This window comes from Scyliorhinus torazame, chromosome 3 (genome assembly GCF_047496885.1).
Source record: "Scyliorhinus torazame isolate Kashiwa2021f chromosome 3, sScyTor2.1, whole genome shotgun sequence".
NCBI classification, from domain to species: domain Eukaryota; kingdom Metazoa; phylum Chordata; class Chondrichthyes; order Carcharhiniformes; family Scyliorhinidae; genus Scyliorhinus; species Scyliorhinus torazame.
In genome coordinates this window covers 310,907,907-310,931,106 of record NC_092709.1, presented here as the reverse complement: position 1 = coordinate 310,931,106, position 23,200 = coordinate 310,907,907, and the positions used below count along the sequence as shown (strand labels likewise).

General features: G+C 47.3%; 1 long non-coding RNA gene across 1 annotated transcript in view; it reads right to left on the bottom strand.

The window, feature by feature from the left end:
• Window positions 1-5,434: 5,434 nt before the first annotated feature.
• LOC140409620 (uncharacterized) overlaps window positions 5,435-23,200 on the bottom strand; it is a 29,618-nt gene continuing 11,852 nt past the window's right edge. Inside the window, exon 2 of the long non-coding RNA XR_011940437.1 lies at window positions 5,435-6,823. This is a non-coding gene — a long non-coding RNA (uncharacterized lncRNA). The remainder of the gene's footprint in view (window positions 6,824-23,200) is intronic.

The window sequence follows — 23,200 nt, the reverse complement described above, 5'->3', positions numbered from 1 at the left end:
TGCAGCATTTTGCTGTTGGGCTGGTTAGTTCCAAATCCATCATTTGGAAAATGCTGGAATCCATTACTAAGGAAGTAATAGCGGGACATTTAGAAATCGGATTACCAGCAGGCAGAGTTCACACCATCGTGTGAAAGGGAAATGGTGTTTGACATATTTAGTAGATAAAGAGGAACTGATAGATGTAGTGCACCTTCATTTCAAAAAAGCATTGGATAATGAACCAACCTAGGCTGTTGGGGGTAATATATTAATTAACATGGATAGAGGATTGGCTAACTAACAGGAAACAGAGATGGAAAATATCACGAGAATCGCGAAATGCAATTCTCGACAGAGATCACGTCACGTTTCCTGATTTTCCCCACTCCTCGCCGGCGGTGACACGAGAGTCACACCCCTACCCATGGGCGTGAGCCTCTTATTGATAAATTTGAATACATTTAAAAACTGTTAGTGCCCCCCCCCCCCCCCACCCACCCCCCGCACAAATATTCAAAGGCTATGTCTGCAATATTTACAACAGGTTTGGCCAGGCAGTTGAGGGGTTCCCTCCGAGGGCACATGTAGGTTTGGCCCCGGGGACGTAGAGGGATATGCCCAGGGCACTGCCCCTGGCACAGGTTATCACTGGCAGTGCCAACCTGGTGGAACCCCATGTGGGGGTGCATTGATGTGTGGAAAGTGGGGGGGGGGGGGGAGTAGACACTTAGGGGGTTGATCGGGGGGGGGGGGGGTGTAGAGAGATGCCAGCAGGCATTTCTGGGGGTAGGGTATGCTGGCAACAAATACTGTTGGTTTGGGGGGGGAAAAGCTGGTTATGCCAGCGATGAATGTTGGGTGGGTTTGCTGGCAATGTATGTCTTGGGGAGGGGGATTTGCAGGTGAGGATTGTCTGTGGGGCCTGTTAGGCTACAGTGCTGACCTGGGCGCCCTTTAAACATGGTATCTAGCTCTAAGAGTCCCGCCCGAGTGATGGCATAAACCACACCCATTCACTTTTTTTTGGCAAAGAGGCTTATGATTCCGTGAGAAAATTGGTCTGTGCAACTGGAGAGTTACACACCAATTATCTGAATGGGCTTGGCACAAATTCTGGTAAGATTCTGCTCTGAGAGTGGAATAGATGGATTGTTTTAGGGTTGTTAAATTGAAAATTGTGGAGTGCCACAGAGTTCAGTGATGTGAGCTCAACTATTTAAAATCTATATTAATGTCTGGGATGAGGGGACAGACTGTATGGTAGCCAGTTTTGCTGACGATACAAAACTGAGGAAAGCATATTGTTGCAGGGAGGGGGGGGGGGGGGGGGGTGCACAGAGTCTGCAAAGAGATATAAATAGGTTAAGTGCAGTAGTCCAACAGTTGGCAGTTAGTGTATAAAGTGGGATTATGTGAGGTGTTCCTTTATGTTTTCCTATTCTTCGTACCAATATTATTTGAGTAGAGACGACAGTACGTTGCAGTGCAGAAGAATCTGGATGCTCGTGTTCATGTATCATAAAGAGTCAGCATGCAGGTACGGCAAGTAATTAGGAAGGCAAATGAATGTTAGCTTTATGGCAAGAGGGATGGAGCATAAAAACAGGGAAGTCTTTCTACAACTGTACAGGACATTGGTGAGACCACACCTGGAAAACTGTGTACAGTTTGGATCTCCTTCATGAAGGGAAGGCCCGACTTGCATTGGTGGCAGCATAGAGAAGGCTCACTGGATTGGTTGGTGGGATGAAGGGATTGTCTTAGGAGGAAGTATTGAGAATAATAATAATCTTTATTATTGTCACAGGTAGGCTTACATTAACACTGCAATGACGTTACTGTGAAAATCCCCTAGTCGCCACACTCCGGCGCCTGTTCGGGTACACTGAGGGAGAATTCAGAATGTCCAATTGACCTAACAGCACGTCTTTTGGGACTTGGGAGGAAACCGGAGCACCCGGGGGAAATCCACGCAGACACAGGGAGAACATGCAGACTCCGCACAGACAGTGACGCAGTGACGCCAGTCAGGAATCGAACCTGGGACCCTGGTACTGTGAAGCAACAGTGTTAACCACTGTGCTACCGTGCGTCCACAAAAGGTTGGGCTAATACCCATTGGAGTTTAGAAGAATGAGAGTTGATCTTATTGATTGATTAATTGATTTATTGTCACATGTACCGAAGTACAGTGAAAAGTATTTTTCTGCGGCCGAGGGAACGTACACAGTACGTACAAAAAGAATAATCGACAGAGTACATTGACAAATAGAACATCTACAAATAGTGATCGGTTACAGTGTGGAACAAGGGCAATTGAAACATTCTGAGGGGGCACAACAGTGTGAAAGCTGAGATGTTTCCCTTGTGGAGAATCTAGAACCAGGGAGCACAGCTTCAAAACGCACCACTTAAAATGGAGATAAGGAGGAATTTCTTCTCTCAGATATCTGGTTGACTTTGGAATTCTGTACCCCAAAGATCAATGGAGACTGGGTCATTAAATATCTTCAAAGCTGATTTAGACGGGTTTTTTAATCTACAAGGGGGTCGTGGGTTAAGGGGTCTGGCAGGAAAGTGGAGTCCAAGCTGCAGTCAGATCAGCTACAATCTTACTGAATGGCGTAGCTGGTTCGAGGGGCCAAATGGCTGATTCCTCTTCCTATTTCTCATGTTTGTTTATGTTAATCACATTAATTTATATTGCTGTATCTCATTCTTAGCCGAGTAAGTCACTCAGTTGTTTGAAACTCTTCAAAGAAATAAGAAGCATTAAACAAGGCATGCTGCTTGACAGCATACTTGGCATCAAATCCAGACGTGACGAAGTGACACACAGCCCCATTGACTTGTAAAGTCCTCTCCTCACTCATATGGAGACTTGTGCCAACTTTGGCAGAGCTGTCACACAAACTAGTCCAGCAACAGCCTGCTGTATTCATGCTTAACCAGTCTGCATCCTAGACTCTTCCATCATCCTCTCCCATACACCATGTTTATTCTGAAATGCATGTGCAGAAATAATTCCATGAAACAGCACACTCTAGTGGCTAATGTGTAACAGTGAAATGCTGCAGAAAGATTACAATCCCCACAATTTATATAATTGTGCATTTAAAATATTGGGTCAGAGAAACGTACCTTTCATGCTGATTCCCTATTTTAGGCAATTATTACATTACTTGTGGTTTTCCTGTTGTGTTGACAAATTGTTGGGGCAAATCACTGAAAATTGATTGTTAAAAATGGTGTGCATGTGGGTTTCTGCCAAATTTTATCAATTAAATTGAAAATTATTTGATGGAATAGGTTTTGAAAAAAATTGGAATTAAATAAAAGCTCTTGCAATTTACCGATAATAGGGCTGCGTATGTAGTGATCATGCATATGTATATTTATTAACTACTAATTTGTACTTATTAGATTAGGTTTAGATTTATTGTCATGTGTACTGAGGCACAGTGAAAAGTATTGTTCTGCGTATAATCCAGGCTGTTCGGTCCGTACATGAAAAACAGGATACATGATAAATACACAAAGTAAATACATAGACGTTGGGTGAAGCATGCGGTGTAGTGCTACAACAGTAGAGAAGATGCGAATTTCAAGACAATTGTCATAAGTTTATGAATTAAATAAAAGGAAAGAATAAAATGTGGATGTTCCAAAATGCATTTGGGCAGTAGATGTAATAAAAATGGATTGTATTGATAGTATTGTATTATTTATAAATTATCATGATAATTGTTAATACAAGAAACAAATTTAATATAGCTGCTAAAAATGGGTGAAACAAAGGAACAAGAAGTGATAACAACTCTGGAGGTGGTCAGAATAAATCAGAATCTTTTTCTGAGATGCCAGTGCAGCTGGGTCTGGGTGAGCATATTTTTGAACAAATGTTTCATCATTTGTTCCTGTAAGATGGATTGAAGAGTGGTGCTGGTGATGGCAGCCAGTTTTGTTTTATTTTGTCACGGGTAGGCTTACATTAACACTGCAATGACGTGTTTTATTTTTTGGATGGAGGCAGGATTGTGTGGAATTGTTGTTTGACCCAGATTAGTTCTTCCCTGTCAGTGGTACCTTTGTCTCCCTTACATCACTACCGGATCCTAACATTCCCCTTTCCTCTCACCCAGATTTTCAATGTCTACTTGTGGCTTCAGAGCCTTATCATATGGCCCATTGATATCCTCATCCACTTGTTCTGCAAATATAGCTCTCTTTGCTGCCCTGAATTTTATTTTGTTCAAGGGATGTGGGCGCTGCTCCTAATTGTTCTTGAAAAGGTGGTGACGAGCTGCCTTCTTGAACCGCTACAGTCCATGTACTGCAGGAATACTCACACTGCTGTAAGGAAGGGAGGTCCCGGATATTGACCTAGCCATAGCGAAGGAACGGTGATATAGTTTCAAGTCATGAGGGTGTGTGACTTGGAGGGAACTTGCAGGTGGTCGTGTTCCAATGCATCTGTTGCCCTCGTCTTCAAGGTGATAGAGGTTTCAGATTTGGAAGGTGCTGTTGAAAGAGCCATGGTGAGTTGCTGCAGTGCATCTTGTAGATGGTACACATTTCTGTTACTGTGCGAGAGTGAATGTTTGTGGAAGGCATACCAATCAAGCGAGCTGCTATGTCCTGGATGGTATCAAGCTTTGAGTGTTGTTAGAGCTGCACTCATCCAGGTAAGTGGAGAGTATTCCATCACACTCTTGACTTGTGCCTTGTAGATACTGGAATGGCTTTGGGAAGTCAGAAGGTGAGTTACATGCTGCAGGATTCATAGTCTCTGACCTGCTATTGTCGCCACAGTATTTAGATGGCTCATCCAATTCAGTTTCTGATCAATTGTAACCACTGGAATGTTGATAGTGGGGGATTCAGCAATGGTAACGCCATTGATTTTCAGGGAGGACAGTTAAATTCAATCTTATTGAAGATGGTCTTTGCCTGGCACAAATGTTGTCACTGGTCAGCAATGCCTGAATGTTGTCCAGGTCTTGCTACATCTGGACACAGACTGTTTCAATATTTGAGTTGTCACAAATGGTGCTGAACATTGTGCAATCATCAACAAACATCCTCACTGCTGCTCACTTATGATGGGGGAAGGGCATTGATGAAGAGGCTGCAGGTGGTTGGGCCTAGGACACCACCCTGAAGAACACCTGCATTGATGCCTTGGGACCAAGATGATTGGCCTTGAACAACCACAACCATCTTCCTTTGTGCCAGATATGACTCCAACCAATGGAAAATCACCCCTTGATTCTTATTTACTTCAATTTTGCCAGGGCTCCTTAATGCCACATTCGTTCAATGACTTTCCCTCCTCATAAGGTCAGAGGTAGGTGTTGTACCGTTAAAACCTCTGATACGTTCGACCAATTTACTTACTCAAAAGCTTTACCCAGGTGCCCTTATTTGCAAGATGAACAAAGGACAAAACCGATTCACAGTTTAACGCAATTTTATTCGCAATTCTATTACTCAGGAAAATATGACTGAGACTCACAGCTGAGCTTTGGGTTTTACCCGCACTTAGTAAAGGAGGCTGGCAGGCTACTATCACTCGATGTTGATGTTTTCTCTGGGTTCGAAACCCAGGCTTTCTTCCTGCGATGATTGTGCCTGGGCAACTCCCAGGTTATCGCTGAAGATCTGTTCAATGTTCCTTCCTTTATACTGGAAATCTAGGAGTCATATATATACGCCCACCACTGGTCATTTTTCTAGCCAGATGCCAACTTGTTAATGGGAAAGACAGGATACTTCTGTTTATCCATGGTGATTCAATCAAGACCCGTTGTCCTCTGAAACTCCCCTTGTCTGACCAACCATCAGCTCATTATGGAGTCTGATGCCTTCTTTTGTCTGTTCTTCATCCTGCTGCAAAGTTGATCACCTGTGTCTGGAAGTTTTTTACATATTCATAGTCTTTGGAATGGGTAATCACAAAGTCCATTCAGTGATAATAAGTTTATGGCTTGACTTGAGTGCTTTTGCAGATGGCCAGTATCTATTCCAGCCGGGGCCTCACGAGACAGCTTCTGTTCCTGGCCTATGTGTATCTTCTCCGCCTGTTTTCAGTACCACATAGGGATGTTCACTGATGAATGCATAATGTTCGGTACCATTTGCGAATCCTCTGCTACTCGGTCAAATGCTGCCTTGGTGTCCTGAGCAGTCAACTCCCCTTTTGAGTTCAGCTCTTTTGTCCGTGTTTGAACTAAGGCTGTAATGAGGTCAGGAGGCAGCTGGCCCTGGCGGAACACGAGCTGAGCATCAGTTAGCAGGATATTGCTATGTAACTGCTACTTGACAGCTCTGTTCTGCAGAACCTCCATCACTTTGCTGATGCTTCAGTGGTAATTGGCTGAATTGGATTTGTCCTGCTTTTGGTGGGCAGCATTTACTTGGACTATTTTCCACATTGCTTGTTAGATGCCGGTGTTGTAGCTGTACTGGAACAGCTTGGTTGGGCGCGCAGCTAGTTCTGGAGCACAAGTTGCCAGGATGTTCTCAGGGCCCATAGCTTTTGCAGAATCCAGTGCCTTCAACTCTTGATATCAAGTGAATATCCACCATACATCACTCACTAGCATCCTCCTCCCCATCAGTCTGTAACCTATCATCTCTCACCTGTTGAATCTACTATTGCTGAAACGTGCATCAGTCAACCTCAGGTGACTCCGGAAGTTTAGAAGATTTTTGTTTAGACGGGCAGCATGGTCAGCGCAGGCTTGGAGGGCTGAAGGGCCTGTTCCTGTCCTGTACTTTTCTCTGTTCTTTATTCTTAGGTATTGAACAAGCAACCATCCTTTCCCTGCAATTTTCACTCCTGGATACATCATAAACACAGCAGGTAGAAGTTGAAAATTACCGTCATTGTTTCCTGCCCTTAAGCCATTTTCTTACCTAGTCCCCATAGCTCAAAGTTTAGAACAAAGAAAATTACAGCACAGGAACAGGCCCTTCGGCCCTCCCAGCCTGCGCCGATCCAGATCCTTTATCTAAACCTGTCTTCTATTTTCCAAGGATCTACTTCCCTCTGTTCCCCGCCCGTTCATATATCTATCTAGATGCATCTTAAATTATGCTATCGTGCCCGTCTCTACCACCTCCGCTGGCAAAGCGTTACAGGCACCCACCACCCTCTGCGTAAAAAACTTTCCACGCACATCTCCCTTAAACTTTCCCCCTCTCACCTTTAAATCGTGACCCCTTGTAATTGACATCTCCACTCGTGGAAAAAGCTTGTTGCTATCCACCCTGTCCATGCCTCTCATCGTTTGTAGACCTCAATCAGGTCCCCCCTCAACCTCCGTCTTTCCAACAAAAACAATCCTAATCTACTCAACCTTTCTTCATAGCTACCACCCTCCATACCAGGCAACATCCTGGTGAACCTCCTCTGCACCCTCGCTAAAGCATCCATATCCGTCTGGTAATGTGGCGACCAGAACTGCACGCAGTGTTCCAAATGTGGCCTAACCAAAGTCCTATACAATTGTAACATGACCTACCGACCCTTGTACTCAATACCCAGTCCGATGAAGGCAAGCATGCTGTATGCCTTCTTGACCACTCTATCGACCTGCGTTGCCACCTTCAGGGTACAATGGACATGAACTCCCAGATCTCTCTGTACATCAATTTCCTCCAGGACTTTTCCATTAACCGTATAGTCCGCTCTTGAATTAGATCTTCCAAAATGCATCACCTCGCATTTGCCTGGATTGAACTCCATCTGCCATTTCTCTGCCCAACTCTCCAATCTATCTATATTTTGCTGTATTCTCTGACAGTCCCCCTTGCTATCTGCAACTCCACCAATCTTAGTATCATCTGCAAACTTGCTAATCAGACCACCTATACCTTCGTCCAGATCATTTATGTATATCACAAACAACAGTGGTCCGAGCACGGATCCCTGTGGAACACCACTAGTCAACTTTCTCCACTTTGAGACATTCCCTTCCACCACTACTCTCTGCCTCCTGTTGCCCAGCCAGTTCTTTATCCATCCAGCTAGTACACCCTGAACCCCATATGACTTCACGTTTTCCATCAACCTGCCATGGGAAACTTTATCAAACGCCTTACTGAAGTCCATGTATATGACATCTACAGCCCTTCCCTCATCAATTAACTTTGTCACTTCCTCAAAGAATTCTATTAGGTTTGTAAGACATAACGTTCCCTGCACAAAACCATGCTGCCTATCACTGATAAGTCTATTTTCTTCCAAATGTGAATAGATCCTATCCCTCAGTATCTTCTCCAACAGTTTGCCTACCACTAACGTCAAGCTCACAGGTCTATAATTCCCTGGATTATCCCTGCTATTCTTCTTAAACAAAGGGACATTAGCAATTCTCCAGTCCTTCGGGACCTCACCCGTGCTCAAGGATGCTGCAAAGATATCTGTTAAGGCCCCAGCTATTTCGTCTCTCGCTTCCCTCAGTAACCTGGGATAGATCCCATCCGGACCTGGGGACTTGTCCACCTTAATGCCTTTTAGAATACCCAAAACTTCCGCCTTCCTTGTGCCGACTTGACCTAGAGTATTTAAACATCCATCCCTAGCCTCAACATCCGTCATGTCCCTCTCCTTGGTGAATACCGATGCAAAGTACTCATTAAGAATCTCACCCATTTCCTCTGACTCCACGCATAAATTCCCTCTTTTGCCTTTGAGTGGGCCAATCCTTTCTCTAGTTACCCTCTTGCTCCTTATATGCGAATAAAAGGCTTTGGGATTTTCCTTAACCCTGTTAGCCAAAGATATTTCATGACCCTTTTTAGCCCTCTTTATTGCGCGTTTGAGATTTGTCCGACTTTCCCGATATTCCTCCAAAGCTTCATCAGTTTTAAGTCGCCTAGATCTTATGTATGCTTCCTTTTTCATCTTAGCTAGTCTCACAATTCCACCCGTCATCCATGGTTCCCTAATCTTGCCATTTCTATCCCTCATTTTCACAGGACATGTCTGTCCTGCAATCTAATCAACCTTTCCTCAAAAGACTCCCACATTTCAAATGTGGATTTACCCTTAAACAGCTGCTCCCAATCCACATTCCCTAGCTCCTGCCGAATTTTTTTATACTTGGCCTTTCCCCAATTTAGCACTCTTCCTTTAGGACCACTCTCGTCTTTGTCCATGAGTATTCTAAACCTTACGGAATTGTGATTGCTATTCCCAAAATAATCACCGACTGAAATTTCTACCACCTGGCCGGGGTCATTCCCCAATACCAGGTCCAGTATGGCCCCTTCCCGAGTTGGACTATTTACATACTGCTCTAAAAAAACTCTCCTGGATGCTCCTTACAAATTCTGCTCCATCTACGCCTCCAACACTACATGAGTCCCATTCAATGTTGGGGAAGTTAAAATCTCCCATCACGACCACCCTATTGCTCCTACATTTTTCTATAATCTGTCTACATATTTGTACCTCTACTGCATGCTCGCTTTTGGGAGGCCTGTACAATGTTACTGCACCCTTCCTATTTCTTAGCTCTACCCATACTGCCTCAGTGCTCGAATCCTCCATCGTGCCCACCTTAATCACAGCTGTGATATCATCTCTGACCAGTAATGCAACTCCTCCACCCCTTTTACCTCCCTCTCTATCCCTCCTGAAGCATCTATACCCTGGGATATTTAGTTGCCAGTCTTTGCCCTTCCCTCAATCAAGTCTCAGTAATACCAATATCATATTCTCAGGTACTAATCCAAGCACTAAATTCATCTGCCTTACCTGCTACACTTCTCGCATTGAAACAAATGCACCTCAGACCACCTGTCCCTTTGCATTCATCATCTCTTCCCTGTCTACTCTTCCCCTTAGTCACATTGAGTTTATTATCTAGTACCCTACTGGCTTTAGTTGCTGCCTCTTTACTGACCTCTAACTTCCTAATCTGGTTCCCATCCCCCTGCCACATTAGTTTAAAACCTCCCCAACAGTGTTAGCAAAAGCACCCCTAGGGCATTGGTTCCAGTCCTCCCCAGGTGTAGACCATCCGATTTGTAATGGTCCCACCGCCCCCAGAACCTGTTCCAATGTCCCAAAAATCTGAACCCCTCCCTCCTGCATCATCTCTCAAGCCACGTATTCATTCTGGCTATTCTTGAATTTCTACTCTGACTGTCTCGTGGCACTGGTCCTACTTTTTAACTCCCTAAATTCTGATTGTAGGACCTCATCCCATTTCTTACCTATATCGTTGGTGCCTATATGCACCACGACAACTGGCTGTTCACCCTCCCCCTTCAGTATGTCCTGCAGCCGATCTGAGACATCCCTGTCCCGTTCACCCGGGAGGCAACATACCATTTGGGAGTCTAATTTTCAACCACAGAAACGCCTGTCTACTCCCCTTACGATTGAATCCCCTATGACTGTAGCCCTGCCAGTCTTTTTCCCTCCCTTTTGTGCAGCAGAGCCAGCCACGGTGCCATGAGCCTGGCTACTACTGCCTTCCCCTGGTGAGTTTAATCAATTATCTTTCTGCAGAACTTTATCAAAAGACTTTTGGATGTTGAGGTTCATCATGCCATAGGACTATTTGAACTGTTGTTTCCTCAAAGAAATCGAGGAGCTTGGTCTGCTCAGTACTGTAGCCATCTGAGTTGGCCAACTCCCAATGTAAAATGGAGAACAGCAAAGGCTGCAGGGAAATTCAGCCAACACAGGCAGAAACCAGCAGGTGAAAGTTTACTGTGTATTAAACTCTGCAAAAGCCAAGACAGCATCGATACAAGCAGCCATCTGCATAATAATGTAGCAGCCATCTACATACTGATGAGCGATCCCCGGGAACAATCGCAACATTTGGCACAAACATAGCTAAGCCAGACTCCCCAGCGCCAGCAGGAGCCAAAACAAAAGAGGTTAACGGACACCTCAAGACCGCCCATCGATCAGGGAACCGCTCCAGTCTTGGAGAAATCGAACCAAGCGATTGGAACGAAGTCCAATCACCTGGAACCAGGTACGGGGTCCGCCCCGAAAGGCGGGAAGCCCCTGGGGACTATAAAGTAAAGCCCCCAAGTTCAAATTGTTCTTCTTGACAGGGTCACTCAGCAACGCGAACCAACCCTTGAGAGTGAACTGTCCAAGCTGCTGCATCACTGAAGTAAGTCTCAAGTCGACGCTCGCTACGAGATAGGCGCTCCTAGCTACCAGTCCATACCGGCTTTGAATCTCGCAGTTTCAGATTCCGAACAAAAGGCAATTTGTGTAAGTATAGGCCTGTTAGTTGTAGAAGTAGCTTAGAAGTAGCATTTATGCATGAGTAGCGATTCACTGTGTATAATAAATGTGCTTTGATTTGAATCTTACTAACTGGTGGGTTGAGTTATTGATCATTACTTGAACTTGAACCTTGTGGCGGTATCATAAAGATACCTGGCGACTTCCGGGTGCGGCGATGACCAGCTGAGTCGCAAGTTTCGGCAGCTCCCGGTGAAACGGACTTTTGGGCTCTTGATAGGAGCCCCAACAGCAATTTTGACGGCTAAAAACACTGTGCGGTAAACCAGAAGGGAATCCCCCCTGGATACGGATGAAAAAAGGAGGAGAAAGTGGCCGGATTGCAGTGGATCCTTGAGAACAGCGGCAAGGAAGGCAAGCAAAAACCAAGATGGCGTCGGAAGGTGGCAGTTTAACATGGGGCCCTGAACAACAAGAGTTCTTGAAATGCTGTGTGGAAGAGCTCAAAAAGGAAATGAAGAAAGAGCTGTTGGCCCCGATACTACAGGCGATCGAAGGGCTAAAGGAGGAGCAAAAGACCCAGGAGCGGGAGGTTCGGGTCGTGAAGGCAAAGGCAGCCGAGAATGAGGACGACATACAGGGCCTGGTGGTGAAGACGGAGACGCATGAGGCACATCAGAAACGATGTGTGGAAAGGTTGGAGGCACTGGAGAACAACGCAAGGAGGAACAACCTGAGGATTCTTGGTCTTCCTGAAGGTGCGGAGGGAGCGGACGTCGGGGCATATGTGAGCACGATGCTGCACTCGTTAATGGGAGCGGAGGCCCCGGCGGGTCCGTTGGAGGTGGAGGGAGCATACCGAGTGATGGCGCGAGGACCGAGAGCAGGAGAAATTCCCAGAGCCATAGTGGTGAGATTCCTCCGTTTTAAGGATAGAGAAATGGTCCTTAGATGGGCAAAGAAAGCTCGGAGCGGTAAATGGGAGAACGCGGTGATCCGCGTTTATCAAGACTGGAGTGCGGAGGTGGCGAGAACGAGGGCGAGCTTTAATCGGGCCAAGTCAGCGCTTCATAAAAAGAAGATAAAATTTGGAATGCTGCAATCGGCAAGACTGTGGGTCACATATCGAGGGAGGCACCACTACTTTGAGACGGCGGATGAAGCGTGGACTTTTATTGTGGAAGAAAAACTGGAATGAGCGGGTTATTAAAAAGAACGTTTGAACAAAGTGGTGGGACGAATGTGGGGGGCGAAGAGGGGGGTTAAAAAGGGGGGAAAGAGGAGTTTTATGTACTAATCCTGCGATGTGGTAACTTTTCTCTCTTCCACAGGTGGTGATGGGGGGAGGAGGGGAGGTGGAGGAGATGGGGCGTTGGCCATTGGGGCGGGGCCAAGGGAGAAGCGCGGGCTTGGTTCCCGCGCTATGATAATCATGGCGGGAATAGAGAAGCAGGAAGGAGGGGCCGTCGCACGGTGCGAGCCGAGGTCACGGGGGGAAGCCGAGGTCGGCCAGAGTTTGCTGACTTCTGGGAGCAACATGGGGGGAGTAATTACGCTAGCGGGGGATCTAGCGGGGGGGGGTGGGAGGGGGGAATTACGGGGCTGCTGCTGCTGGGGAGAGGGGGGAGCTGGTATGGGAGGGGATGGGCGGGGGGGGCACCGCCTGGGGGAGATACAGCTGCGTGGGAACCGGGTGAGGAGCTGGAAAAAGGGGATGGCTAATCGACAAGGGGGGGGGGGGGGTAGGAAGCCCCCCAACCCGGCTGATCACGTGGAACGTGAGAGGGCTGAACGGGCCGATAAAGAGGGCACGGGTACTCGCACACCTTAAGAAACTTAAGGCAGATGTGGTTATGTTACAGGAAACGCACCTGAAACTGATAGACCAGGTTAGGCTACGCAAAGGATGGGTGGGGCAGGTGTTCCATTCGGGGCTAGATGCGAAAAACAGGGGGGTGGCTATATTAGTGGGGAAGCGGGTAATGTTCGAGGCAAAGACTATAGTGGCGGATAACGGGGGCAGATACGTGATGGTGAGTGGCAAACTACAGGGGGAGACGGTGGTTTTGGTAAACGTATATGCCCCGAACTGGGATGATGCCAATTTTATGAGGCGGATGCTAGGACGCATTCCGGACCTAGAGATGGGAAAGCTGATAATGGGGGGAGATTTTAATACGGTGTTGGAACCAGGGCTGGATAGGTCGAAGTCCAGGACTGGAAGAAGGCCGGCAGCAGCCAAGGTACTTAAAGATTTTATGGAGCAGATGGGAGGTGTAGACCCGTGGAGATTTAGCAGACCTAGGAGTAAGGAGTTCTCGTTTTTCTCCTATGTCCATAAAGTCTACTCGCGAATAGACTTTTTTGTGCTGGGAAGGGCGTTGATCCCGAAGGTGAGGGGAACGGAGTATACGGCTCTAGCCATTTCGGATCACGCTCCACACTGGGTAGACTTGGAGATAGGGGAGGAAACAGGAGGGCGCCCACCCTGGAGAATGGACATGGGACTAATGGCAGATGAGGGTGTGTGTCTAAGGGTGAGGGGGTGCATTGAAAAGTACTTGGAACTCAATGATAATGGGGAGGTCCAGGTGGGAGTGGTCTGGGAGGCGTTGAAGGCGGTGGTTAGAGGGGAGCTGATATCAATAAGGGCACATAAAGGGAAGCAGGAGAGTAAGGAACGGGAGCGGTTGCTGCAAGAACTTTTGAGGGTGGACAGACAATATGCGGAAGCACCGGAGGAGGGACTGTACAGGGAAAGGCAAAGGCTACATGTAGAATTTGACTTGCTGACTACGGGCACTGCAGAGGCACAATGGAGGAAGGCACAGGGTGTACAGTACGAATATGGGGAGAAGGCGAGCAGGTTGCTGGCACACCAATTGAGGAAAAGGGGAGCAGCGAGGGAAATAGGGGGAGTGAGGGATGAGGAAGGAGAGATGGAGCGGGGAGCGGAGAGAGTGAATGGAGTGTTCAAGACATTTTATAAAAAATTATATGAAGCGCAACCCCCGGATGGGAGAGAGAGAATGATGGGCTTTTTGGATCGGCTGGAATTTCCCAAGGTGGAAGAGCAGGAAAGGGTGGGACTGGGAGCACAGATCGAGGTAGAAGAAGTGGTGAAAGGAATTAGGAGCACGCAGGCGGGAAAGGCCCCGGGACCGGATGGATTCCCAGTCGAATTCTATAGAAAATATGTGGACTTGCTCGCCCCGGTATTGACGAGGACCTTTAATGAGGCAAAGGAAAGGGGACAACTGCCCCCGACTATGTCTGAAGCAACGATATCGCTTCTCTTAAAGAAGGAAAAGGACCCGCTACAATGCGGGTCCTATAGACCTATTTCCCTCCTAAATGTAGATGCCAAGATCCTGGCCAAGGTAATGGCAATGAGAATAGAGGAATGTGTCCCGGGGGTGGTCCACGAGGACCAAACTGGGTTTGTGAAGGGGAGACAGCTGAACACGAATATACGGAGGCTGTTAGGGGTAATGATGATGGCCCCACCAGAGGGGGAAACGGAGATAGTAGTGGCGATGGATGCCGAGAAAGCATTTGAGAGTGGAGTGGGATTATTTGTGGGAGGTGTTGAGGAGATTTGGTTTTGGAGAGGGGTATGTTAGATGGGTGCAGCTGTTGTATAGGGCCCCGATGGCGAGCGTGGTCACGAATGGACGGGGATCTGCATATTTTCGGCTCCATAGAGGGACAAGGCAGGGATGCCCTCTGTCCCCATTATTGTTTGCACTGGCGATTGAGCCCCTGGCGATAGCGTTGAGGGGTTCCAAGAAGTGGAGGGGAGTACTTAGAGGAGGAGAAGAACACCGGGTATCTTTGTATGCGGACGATTTGCTACTATACGTGGCAGACCCGGCGGAGGGGATGCCAGAAATAATGCGGATACTTGGGGAGTTTGGGGATTTTTCAGGGTATAAATTGAACATGGGGAAAAGTGAGTTGTTTGTGGTGCATCCAGGGGAGCAGAGTAGAGAAATAGAGGACTTACCGTTGAGGAAGGTAACAAGGGACTTTCGTTACCTGGGGATCCAGATAGCCAAGAATTGGGGCACATTGCATCGGTTAAATTTAACGCGGTTGGTGGAACAAATGGAAGAGGATTTCAAGAGATGGGATATGGTATCCCTGTCACTGGCAGGGAGGGCGCAGGCGGTTAAGATGGTGGTCCTCCCGAGATTCCTCTTTGTGTTTCAGTGCCTCCCGGTGGTGATCACGAAGGCTTTTTTAAAAAGGATTGAAAAGAGCATCATGGGTTTTGTGTGGGCCGGGAAGACCCCGAGGGTGAGGAAGGGATTCTTACAGCGTAGCAGGGATAGGGGGGGGCTGGCACTACCGAGCCTAAGTGAGTATTATTGGGCCGCTAATATTTCAATGGTGAGTAAGTGGATGGGAGAGGAGGAGGGAGCGGCGTGGAAGAGATTAGAGAGGGCGTCCTGTAGGGGGACTAGCCTACAGGCTATGGTGACAGCCCCATTGCCGTTCTCACCGAGGAACTACACCACAAGCCCGGTGGTGGTGGCTACACTGAAGATTTGGGGACAGTGGAGACGGCATAGGGGAAAGACTGGAGCCTTGGGGGGGTCCCCGATAAGAAACAAACATAGGTTTGCCCCGGGGAGAATGGATGGGGGATATGGAATGTGGCAAAGAGCAGGAATAACGCAACTGAAAGATCTGTTTGTGGATGGGAAGTTCGCGAGTCTGGGAGCGCTGACCGAGAAATATGGGTTGCCCCAAGGGAATGCATTCAGGTATATGCAACTGAGGGCTTTTGCGAGGCAACAGGTGAGGGAATTCCCGCAGCACCCGACACAAGAGGTGCAGGACAGAGTGATCTCAAAGACATGGGTGGGGGATGGTAAGGTGTCAGATATATATATAGGGAAATGAGGGACGAAGGGGAGACTATGGTAGAAGAACTAAAAGGGAAATGGGAAGAAGAGCTGGGGGAGGAGATCGAGGAGGGGCTGTGGGCAGATGCCCTAAGCAGGGTAAACTCGTCGTCCTCGTGTGCCAGGCTAAGCCTGATTCAGTTTAAGGTATTACACAGGGCGCATATGGCTGGAGCACGGCTCAGTAAATTTTTTGGGGTGGAGGATAGGTGTGCGAGGTGCTCGAGAAGCCCAGCGAATCATACCCATATGTTTTGGTCATGCCCGGCACTACAGGGGTTTTGGATGGGGGTGACAAAGGTGCTTTCAAAAGTAGTGGGGGTCCGGGTCGAACCAAGCTGGGGGTTGGCTATATTTGGGGTTGCACAAGAGCCGGGAGTGCAGGAGGCGAGAGAGGCCAATGTTTTGGCCTTTGCGTCCCTAGTAGCCAGGCGCAGGATATTGTTAATGTGGAAAGAAGCCAAGCCCCCGGGGGTGGAGACCTGGATAAGTGACATGGCAGGGTTTATAAAGCTAGAGCGGATTAAGTTTGTTCTAAGGGGGTCGGCTCAAGGGTTCACCAGGCAGTGGCAACCGTTCGTCGAATACCTCGCAGAAAGATAGATGGAATGGAAAAAAGAAGGCAGCAGCAGCAGCCCAGGATCGGGGGGGGGGGGGGGGGGGGGGAGGAGGAGGAACCAGAAGGACTCTCAGGGTTGTTAATATATACTGTACAATATGTATAGGTCGTTGCTACAGATAATTATATATTGGACTGTTAAATTATAATTTTGGAGAGTGTTACTTGTGATAAGGCAGTTGCCAATTAGGGTTAGTTTTCATTTTTGTTATTTATTATTTATTCATTTTTTTGTTTGTTTTTTGTTTATAAAATAGGTCATTGTTATTTGTGTTGTTATAATATTGTGTAAAGGATGCACAATGTACTGTGTTGGTTGACCAAAAATTTTCAATAAAATATTTGTAAAAAAAAAAAAATAAAGATACCTGGCGACTCGAGAGCAAAGGTTATAAAACAGAGCCAATTGAACCAACCAAAAGTTAGCAACAGTACCATGCTGACTGCTGCTAACTAGGTTAGCTGTACTATTGCTGTACAGATAATTGACAAATTTATTCCTGAGAATCAATTCCATATTGCATGGAATGGATGTAACACTAATACATCTATTCAAGCCTATTATTCTCCAGTGTTGGTATCTCCATATTTATGCCCTCATAATTGAAATACATAAATACAATTAAAACTGGCTTTCATAACTCATCCTCAACAACTGTCTATGACTCGTTTTGCACAACTTAATATTGCTTCTTATCCCAACTCCATTTTCACTTTTTGTCCAGTTCCTAACTCTTGTTATTTTATGAGGCGTGGACACTGCTGACGAGGCCAACATTTTTGTTGTCCATTCTTAATTGCAATTGAGGTGGTGAGCTGCCTTATTGAACTGCTATAGCCTATGCGGTGTAGCTACACCCACAGTGCTGGTGGGGAAGGGCAGCACGGTAGCCTTGAGGATAGCACAATTGCTTCACAGCTCCAGGGTCCCAGGTTCGATTCCGGCTTGGGTCACTGTCTGTGCGGAGTCTGCACATCCTCCCCGTGTGTGCGTGGGTTTCCTCCGGGAGCTCCGGTTTCCTCCCACAGTCCAAAGATGTGCAGGTTAGGTGGATTGGCCATGATAAATTGCCCTTAGTGTCCAAAATTGCCCTTTGTGTTGGGTGGGGTTACTGGGTTATGGGGATAGTGTGGTGGTGTTGACTTTGGGTAGGGTGCTCTTTCCAAGAGCCGGTGCAGACTCGATGGGCCGAATGGCCTCCTTCTGCACTGTAAATTCTATGACAATCTATGATACCTGGCGACTCGAGAGCAAAGGTTATAAAACAGAGCCAATTGAACCAACCAAAAGTTAGCAACATAGTACTGGTGACATTCTGACGGGACTCGACCTAGAAGTGGCTTAATCACTCCGGGAGAACCCAAAAATTTGAATTACAGATCCAATTGGGAACAGAAAACCACAAGTGTTCAAACAGTTCTGACCAATCCTCATAATTCGGAAGTGTGTGTATGTATGCGTAACTAACAGGGCTATAAGGTAAACTGATAGATTTTTTTTGTTGCGACCAAACTGTCGGGAGTTTGTACTTCGGAAATTAGCAAAAGCCGTACCCATATTTACAGCACCGCCTTAGCTCCCCTGTTCCAAATTTAAAAGAAGCATCCAGATAAGAAAGATGGCAATGCAGGCAATGCAGCGCCTCATGAACCCAGAAGAATTTGCGGTCGCAGCGACCAGCAGCAGTAAAGTAAGACAGTGTCCCATATGGGAGGAAGAAATCAGGAAGTACCTCAAAGGGAAAGGATGGCCCCTTTGGAGTGAATTCTGTAGCAATGAGGAAACAGGTCCCGGGAGTATGGGACATACTTGGTGGGAGAACCTGAGCGAGATTCACAAGAAGAGCTTAGGGAAAGCTCGCAAGCAGATGACAATCGTGTCCTGTTTGGCACAATTGCGAGGCACAGAGGAGGTTGTTAGGATGCTCCGGAAAGAGATAGAAGGCATACATCGAATGAGTAAGGTCGATGTCAGTGAGGTAGAAAGAGAGAATGTAGAGTTAAGGAGGAAGTTGGCAGCAAAAGACGGAGAGGTGGATGATGCCAAGTGGGCACACCAGTCTTGTCTGGCGCACTTAAGCAGCTTCCAGTCTCAGTATGAAAAGGCCTATCAGGACACGCAACGTGCAGTCCTGGTACATGAAGAAACCGAGAAGCAGGTAGAAGCATTGCAGAGGCAGTGTAGTGACCTGAAGGCAGCGTTAAGAGCACTCCATGCTGCCACCACGGAGCAAAGACAAAGCTCTCTAGACCACGCAAAGTGCCGGAAGCAGATTGCAGAGCTGCAATCGCTGCTTTCAGTCCAAAAAGGATTCCAGGAAACCTTTGGAGCAAAATTAGATGAGGAAGACGGCCCTGATTGGGAAGAGTTGAATGAGACAGCGCAGAGATATGTTCAGGGAACATGTGCGCAGAGAAAGCCCCAAAAGAGAAAAGCGCCCCAACCCCCCACAGAGCAGATAGTTCAGGCTCCAATGAACCCTGTAACCACCCACCGCACAGCCACATCGGACGATGTGGAATTTCTGTACACCACCCCCTTAACAGTAACCCAATTACGGGACGCGTGCGAGAAAATCACACCGTTCCTCCCCACCTCAGACCCTCACCATTTCTTTGCCAGAGTAAAGCAGCAGGTGACCATGTACGGCCTGGATGAGCGAGAGCACGTGAAGCTCACAGTTTTGAGTCTAGACCCTTCGGTCGTAGCAGCCCTTCCCGACCCACAGAATGTAGGAGGGGGCACCCTTGCAGAAATGCATACCGCGGTCCTAGACGCGATCGGGTATAACCGGGGTGACCTCAATAAATGCAGGCAAAAGAAAACCGAGCACCCCACAGCGTTTGCTGGACGCCTGTGGATCCATTTTGCAGCAGTTTTTGGAGACTTAGACCGCGCCCATTTGTCCCCAGACAACATGGCCAAATGGACCCGCACCCTTATCTCCCATGCCACAGAAACAGGACAAAAGGCTTGCGCGAATTATGATCCTTCAGATGAGGCTCATAACGAGAAATGGGCAGTAAAAAGCTTGTCCCGCACCTGGGAGCAGTCTGTACAAAACAAACACGCACTTAAAAATCCCGAAGAAAAGCAGGCCGACGCAGACATACAAGCCGTTAAAACACACCAGAACCCCGCATGGGTAAATGAAAGCAAGAACAGCCCCCCACCAAAGTCACAGGAGTGTTTCAACTGTGGACAGTTGGGACACTTTGCAAGGGAATGCAATGCCCCACGAAAGCCACAGAGAGCCCAGCAGACGGGCACTCTAAGTAAGAATAAGACAGAGCCCATACATAATGTGAGCACACGTTCAGATCAGACGGACCTGAACGGAACGGACTGACTGTGTTCGGGCTCCCCGTGTTGGGTCTGCGACACCCTTTGGGGCAGGTCCGGATGACCAGTAGTTGCAGCGAAGATACGGGGACAGCCCATCGAGTTTCTCTGGGACACAGGAGGGTCCCACACCATAATAAATTCCTCCACCATGTTCCAAAAGGACACGTGGCCCACTACAGCCACTATCACCAATGATACAGGCCGCTCACAGCAGGGACACATCACAGCCCCTGTACCCATTCAAATCGGCAACATCACCACCAAGCACCCCGTAGTTTTAGTTGACCTGCCCCTCACAGCAGAACACATTCTGGGAATAGACTTGATGGATTTGGCAGGAAGGATCAAGGAAAACCCAAAAGCTTTCTATAGGTATGTCAGGAATAAGCGAATGACTAGGGAAAGAGTAGGACCAGTCAAGGACAGGGATGGGAAATTGTGTGTGGAGTCTGAAGAGATAGGCGAGATACTAAATGAATATTTTTCGTCAGTATTCACTCAGGAAAAAGATAATGTTGTGGAGGAGAATGCTGAGCCCCAGGCTAACAGAATAGATGGCATTGAGGTACGTAGGGAAGAGGTGTTGGCAATTCTGGACAGGCTGAAAATAGATAAGTCCCCGGGACCTGATGGGATTTATCCTAGGATTCTCTGGGAGGCCAGGGAAGAGATTGCTGGACCTTTGGCTTTGATTTTTATGTCATCATTGGCTACAGGAATCGTGCCAGAGGACTGGAGGACAGCAAATGTGGTCCCTTTGTTCAAAAAAGGGAGCAGAGACAACCCCGGCAACTATAGACCGGTGAGCCTCACGTCTGTAGTGGGTAAAGTCTTGGAGGGGATTATAAGAGACAAGATTTATAATCATCTAGATAGGAATAATATGATCAGGGATAGTCAGCATGGCTTTGTGAAGGGTATGTCATGCCTCACAAACCTTATTGAGTTCTTTGAGAAGGTGACTGAACAGGTAGACGAGGGTAGAGCAGTTGATGTGGTGTATATGGATTTCAGCAAAGCGTTTGATAAGGTTCCCCACGGTAGGCTATTGCAAAAAATACGGAGGCTGGGGATTGAGGGTGATTTAGAGATGTGGATCAGAAATTGGCTAGCTGAAAGAAGACAGAGGGTGGTGGTTGATGGGAAATGTTCAGAATGGAGTACAGTCACAAGTGGAGTACCACAAGGATCTGTTCTGGGGCCGTTGCTGTTTGTCATTTTTATCAATGACCTAGAGGAAGGCACAGAAGGGTGGGTGAGTAAATTTGCAGACGATACTAAAGTCGGTGGTGTTGTCGATAGTGTGGAAGGATGTAGCAGGTTACAGAGGGATATAGATAAGCTGCAGAGCTGGGCTGGGAGGTGGCAAATGGAGTTTAATGTAGAGAAGTGTGAGGTGATTAATTTTGGAAGGAATAACAGGAATGCGGAATATCTGGCTAATGGTAAAGTTCTTGAAAGTGTGGATGAGCAGAGGGATCTAGGTGTCCATGTACATAGATCCCTGAAAGTTGCCACCCAGGTTGATAGGGTTGTGAAGAAGGCCTATGGAGTGTTGGCCTTTATTGGTAGAGGGATTGAGTTCCGGAGTCGGGAGGTCATGTTGCAGCTGTACAGAACTCTGGTACGGCCGCATTTGGAGTATTGTGTACAGTTCTGGTCACCGCATTATAGGAAGGACGTGGAGGCTTTGGAGCGGGTGCAGAGGAGATTTACCAGGATGTTGCCTGGTATGGAGGGAAAATCTTATGAGGAAAGGCTGATGGACTTGAGGTTGTTTTCGTTGGAGAGAAGAAGGTTAAGAGGAGACTTAATAGAGGCATACAAAATGATCAGGGAGTTGGATAGGGTGGACAGTGAGAGCCTTCTCCCGCGGATGGATATGGCTGGCACGAGGGGACATAACTTTAAACTGAGGGGTAATAGATATAGGACAGAGGTCAGAGGTAGGTTCTTTACGCAAAGAGTAGTGAGGCCGTGGAATGCCCTACCTGCTGCAGTAGTGAACTCGCCAACATTGAGGGCATTTAAAAGTTTATTGGATAAACATATGGATGATAATGGCATAGTGTAGGTTAGATGGCTTTTGTTTTGGTGCAACATCGTGGGCCGAAGGGCCTGTACTGCGCTGTATTGTTCTATGTTCTATGTTCTAATTCCCACAATCTATCATTTGATCCAGTCAACCAGTGTGTCTGGAAAATGGCAAAGTCTGCAAGAGCCCCCACAACGCTCAACATAGGTGAATACGCCAACAAAATCAGCGCAGTAGGCGAATTTTGGTTTAACCCGACGACACTTATGCACGGATAAGCAGGTTAGGGCAGTTTTACAAAGGAACAGGACAGCATTCGCGACCCACAAACACGACTGTGGCCGGATGGCTGGTTAAGTACAAATCACAGGACCTGACCCTAGACCCCAAAAACATTATGGATTTCCCCAAGAGGCAGAGGGAGAAATCGCAAAAGTAATCGAAAGCTTATTAGAGCAGGGCGTACTTAGATCAGTAGCCTCCACTAATAATGCCCCGATTTGGCCAGTGAGAAAGCCCGATGGATCATGGCGACTGACCATCGATTACCGGGAACTCAACAAAATCACCCCCGCAGCAGCCCTCACAGTAGCAACAAGTCCCGAGACCATGCTCAAGCAGGGACTCAATTCCCGAGACTTTACGGTTTTGGACATCAGTAATGGATTCTGGTCCATTCCATTGGCAAAGGCGTGCCAGTACAAATTTGCCTTCACATTTAAAAATCAACAGTACACGTGGACATGACTTCCACAAGGATTCCACAACTCCCCCTCCATTTTCCACCGACAGCTGGCAAATGGTTTAGCCAAATTTTCTCGCCCCGAATGTCTGGTGCAGTACGTAGACGACCTACAACTGCAGACAGACATCAAGGAAGAGCACATTGAGCTTCTGTCCAAACTCCTGGAACTCTTACATTCAATTGGTTGTAAAGTTAACCCCAAAAAAGCCCAGATTTTGGAAGATAAGGTGATATATTTATGTACAATTATCACACATGGTAAACGCGAGATCGAGCATAAAAGGATTGACTCGATTGCTAAATTGCCCCTTCCCCAGAACGTTTCAGCCCTCCGGTCAT